Source organism: Oncorhynchus kisutch, linkage group LG12 (genome assembly GCF_002021735.2).
Source record: "Oncorhynchus kisutch isolate 150728-3 linkage group LG12, Okis_V2, whole genome shotgun sequence".
NCBI classification, from domain to species: Eukaryota; Metazoa; Chordata; class Actinopteri; order Salmoniformes; family Salmonidae; genus Oncorhynchus; species Oncorhynchus kisutch.
This window is the reverse complement of record NC_034185.2, coordinates 50,780,352-50,785,578: the sequence shown is the minus strand read 5'-3', so window position 1 is coordinate 50,785,578 and position 5,227 is coordinate 50,780,352. Positions and strand designations below refer to the sequence as shown.

General features: G+C 43.2%; 1 long non-coding RNA gene across 1 annotated transcript; it reads left to right on the top strand.

Annotated features, from left to right (window-relative positions):
- The first annotated feature begins 4,374 nt into the window (after positions 1 to 4,374).
- On the top strand, positions 4,375 to 4,933 carry LOC116376552 (uncharacterized). The gene is made up of 2 exons (XR_004211996.1): positions 4,375 to 4,598; positions 4,699 to 4,933. It is a non-coding gene; the product is annotated as an uncharacterized LOC116376552 (long non-coding RNA).
- Positions 4,934 to 5,227: the final 294 nt, after the last annotated feature.

Sequence of the window (5,227 nt, the reverse complement as noted above, 5' to 3'; positions counted from 1 at the left end):
TTCGAAGATGAGGCATTGAGGATTATAATAAGTACCGCTTTGATGTCATACAAGCAAACCAAACACCTGTACGTCCAAAATGTGCACTTTATATTTCCATATCCTAAATCTCAAGTCTATACAGTGTCAATGTTTTTGATCACTATGTGTGATGTACAGTTACAAGATGACATGGCATCATACCCTGTTCTGAACAGAATGAGCCTATGTTTGTCTAATGTGAAGCAATTTTGCAGCAGAACAAGCACCTGAATGCACTCGGCTAGTCCTAGCTAGTCGTGTTGGCAATAGAACAAGCTTTATTTTTGGACTGCATAAACAACAGCAAGTGAGTGATGGTGGGGATGCAGGGTTGTGTTCCAAACAAAACTACTCTAGTTCTGCAATGGCACGGATAGGAGAGCCTAAAAAAGCACCTTATAGTTAAAGACTCTTCTTTGAGTCCTAAATGTGCATTGGCAATACTTTGGAGATGTGTGTGTCCACTTGGAGACACCAGTTAGTTCTGTTTCAAACCCATTTTTTCTTATATTATGTTTCACTTACCCCACATTGTCCAGGAATAGTCTGATCATTTACTGAATGTAACAAATGCAGCAAAACTTTTTAAATGTTTTAAATAAATCAAATAAATGTTTATTTGTCACATGCACGTGTATAGCAGAAAAAACATCCCCACATCATGACGCTGCCACCACCATGCTTCGCCGTAAGGGATGGTGCCAGGTTCCACCAGACGTGACGCTTGGCATTCAGATCAAAGAGTTCAATCTTGGTTTCATCAGACCAGAGAATCTTGTTTCTAATGGTCTGAGAGTCCTTTAGGTGCCTTTTGGCACTCCAAGTGGGCTGTCATGTGCCTTTTACTGAGGAGTGGCTTCGTCTGGCCACTCTACCATACAGGGCTGATTGGTGGAGTGCTGCAGACATGGTTGTCCTTCTGGAAGGTTCTCCCATCTCCAGAGACAAACTCTGGAGCTCTGTCAGAGTGACCATCGGGATCTTGGTCACATCCCTGACCAAGGCCCTTCTATCCCGATTGCTCAGTTTGGCCAGCTCTAGGAAAAGTCTTGGTGGTTCCAAACGTCTTCCATTTAACAATGATGGAGGCCACTGTGTTCTGGGGACCTTCAATGCTACAGAAATGTTTTGGTACCCTTCCCCAAATCTGTGCCTCTACACAATCCTGTCTCTGAGCTCTCCCCACAATTCCTTCGACCTGATGGCTTGGTTTTTGATCTGACATGCACTGTCAACTGTGGGACCTTATATAGAACAATGTGTGCCTTTCCAAATCGTGTCCAATCAATTGAATTTATCAAAGGTGGACTCCAATCAAGTTGTAGAATCATCTCAAGGATGATCAGTTGCCTAAGGTCTTCGAAAGCCTAGTCAACAAACAGATCACTGACCATCTCGAATCCCACCATACCTTCTCCGCTGTGCAATCTGGTTTCCGAGCCGGTCACGGCTGCACCTCAGCCACGCTCAAGGTACTAAACGATATCATAACCACCATCGATAAAAGACAGTACTGTGCAGCCGTCTTCATTGACCTGGCCAAGGCTTTCGACTCTGTCAATCACCATATTCTCATCGGCAGACTCAGTAGCCTCGGTTTTTCTAATGACTGCCTTGCCTGGTTCACCAACTACTTTGCAAACAGAGTTCAGTGTGTCAAATCGGAGGGCATGTTGTCCAGTCCTCTGGCAGTCTCTATGGGGGTGCCACAGGGTTCAATTCTCGGGCCGACTCTTTTCTCTGTATATATCAATGATGTTGCTCTTGCTGCGGGCGAGTCCCCTGATGCACCTCTACGCAGACGACACCATTCTGTATACTTCTGGCCCTTCCTTGGACACTGTGCAATCCAACCTCCAAACGAGCTTCAATGCCATACAACACTCCTTCCGTGGCCTCCAACTGCTCTTAAAACGCTAGTAAAACCAAATGCATGCTTTTCAACCGTTCGCTGCCTGCACCCGCACGCCCGACTAGCATCACCACCCTGGATGGTTCCGACCTAGAATATGTGGACATCTATAAGTACCTAGGTGTCTGGCTAGACTGTAAACTCTCATTCCAGACTCATATCAAACATCTCCAATCTAAAATCAAATCTAGAGTCGGATTTCTATTCCACAACAAAGCCTCCTTAACTCATGCCGCCAAACTTACCCTAGTAAAACTGACTATCCTACTGATCCTCGACGATGTCATCTACAAAATAGCTTCCAATACTCTACTCAGCAAACTGGATGCAGTTTATCACAGTGCCATCCGTTTTGTTACTAAAGCACCTTATACCACCCACCACTGCGACCTGTCTGCTCTAGTCGGCTGGTCCTCGCTACATATTCGTTGCCAGACCCACTGGCTCCAGGTCATCTACAAGTCCATGTTAGGTAAAGCTCCAACTTATCTCAGTTCACTGGTCATGATGGCAACACCCACCCGTAGCACGCGCTCCAGCAGGTGTATTTCACCGATCATCCCTAAAGCCAACACCTCATTTGGCCGCCTTTCCTTCCAGTTCTCTGCTGCCTGTGACTGGAACGAATTGCAAAAATCGCTGAAGTTGGAGACTTTTATCTCCCTCACCAACTTTAAACATCTGCTATCTGAGCAGCTAACCGATCGCTGCAGCTGTACATAGTCTATTGGTAAATAGCCCACCCTTTTTCACCTACCTCATCCCCATACTGTTTTTATTTACTTTTCTGCTCTTTTGCAAAACCAATATCTCTACCTGCACATAACCATCTGATCATTTATCACTCCAGTGTTAATCTGCTAAATTGTGATTATTCACCTACCTCCTCATGCCTTTTGCACACAATGTATATAGACTCTTTTTTTCTACTGTGTTATTGACTTGTATTGTTTACTCCATGTGTAACTCTGTGTTGTTGTCTGTTCACACCGCTATGCATTATCTTGGCCAGGTCGCAGTTGTAAATGAGAACTTGTTCTCAACTAGCCTACCTGGTTAAATAAAGGTGAAATAACATAAAATAAATAATCAATTGAAACAGGAGACACCTGAGCTCAATTTTGAGTCTCATAGCAGTTTTCGGTTTGTCATTATGGGGTATTGTGTAGATTGAGGAGGATAAAAAAAAAAAAAAATCTATTTTAGAATAAGGCTATAACGTAATAAAATGTGGAAAAGGTGAAGGGGTCTGAATACTTTCCGAATGCACTGTATACCCAACAATAAAATAATATATTTAATTAAATTAAACGCTTGTGATTGTGATGTGTTAATAAATGTAACTACATTTAATCTAAAATGTAATCTACATGATCCCCGAAAGAAAGTATTTATAATGAGAAGACAAGCAACAACTAGCATTGCTGCATACTCCAAAAGACGGTTAAAAGCTAACCCCTCTTGTAAAGATAATTATAAATTGCTGAGGTATAGTCACTTTTGAGGGCACAAGCAACATTTTTTATAAAATATTAAAATATGAAATATTTTATATGACATAGTTCCTATTAAACAAACTGCATGAATGAGACTTGAAATTACTTAGATCCTTTCTAAATATAGTATCATCAAATTACAAAACCACTCTTTAACCCACCCATCGTCCTCGTATAGTGTCTAGATCCCGCGTCCTCCGGATCACCCTGTCCCGTCTTGGCTGTGACACCACATGTCACAGTCTCACAGAGTGCATTCGGGAGGGTTTTGCTTGGCAGGACTGACTAATCAACCGTATCTCTGTCAGGGGTGGTTTATGCTGCTTTCCCCTCCCAATGTAAACACTAACCTGGAGCTGAAAATATAAGTGATGGGAGTGCAAAGCCTATCCTATTTGGGATATGAAACACTGCGAGCTATGCCTTGCATAGTAATGAGGGAGAGACAGGTGTAGGGGTAGCGATACATAGTCTATGTAACAACAGACACGGAACTGTGAGATGGACTGTTGAACAATTGATTCATATTCTTTTTCATGGCCATAGTACATACATACATACATGCATCCAAATGAGACAGTTTTCGGTAGCTGGTGGCCAAGTCAATGTCTTGAGGTTTGCTCCCTGACAGAATAAGTGTGTCAACTGCACGTACATGGGTCTGGTGAAGAGACTCTCCTTTGGGCCTATCACACGTTGACACGGTCCAGCTTTTCCTTCTCGTGATCTGTCAGGGTCCTGTTCTTCAAGAGGAGGCTGTCGTACCAGGCTGCCATAGCTTTAGTAGAAAGCGAAGGGAGTTGCTGTCAGAGACACTGGCCGGTCAGTGTTTGCTGTTGCCTGGGTTAATAGCTTACACGGGTTAACGTTCTTCACTCATTGCTGCCCGGACTTGAATTAGTAACCTATGAAACGTTTTGTTGAGCAGGCTGCCAGTAAATAGCCCTGTGCGAAAGGAGATGAGCGCTCGTTTACGGGCCACTGTAGCGCTTAACCTTTATACACTTCATCATACCGCTCCCCGTGACCCTCCTGTACACTTGGAGCTGTTCAGAGTTTGCAATGTCTCTGTTGAATAATTGTAAAAAATATGACACGCCTGTAATTCGCTATAAGTTCGACTCCCTGGCAATGGCAAGGACTGCCTTGTTCTTACTTATGGGGTGTAGGTGGGTTCTTAGACCCTTCTTCTCCACATAATTGTTGTAATGTCTGTGGCAGCCTGTTGTAATGACGAAACTAATAACTCACATCTCTGTCATTCCCTAGGTGTGTGGTGGGCTGTTGCATGTACCCGTTCTTCAAGAATGAGTTTATGGACACAGTCTACCACTGTCCTACCCGCAACGATGTTCTGGTTATAATAAAGAAGTGAAGTGTGGCGCCGATATGGACCGGACCAATGTAGCGGTTCCTATCACCCTAAAAACCTATTCAAACCTATGTGCCTATTCAAAATGTATTCCTTTGAACATGTGTCAATAAAAGACTGAACAGAAGCTCACACATTGGATCCTTGTCATTTATTCAAATAGGTAGCACAGCTTTGCCCACTGCTACAAACACTATATACCTGTGACATGTGAGAAAAGCCAGAGGGCTATGGTAACATCACACAGGACAATATACTGCTGTTTGGACAATGGTTTTACTTGTTGCCTCCAGTCTATTATTCGGTTCCATGAACTAATAAAGAAAGATATACCATACACAACATGTTACTTAACAAGTCATTAGAAGAAGATAGGGTCCATTCTTGGGAGACTGCTTTCAAGGTTGGTTTCATGTCTTCAGACGC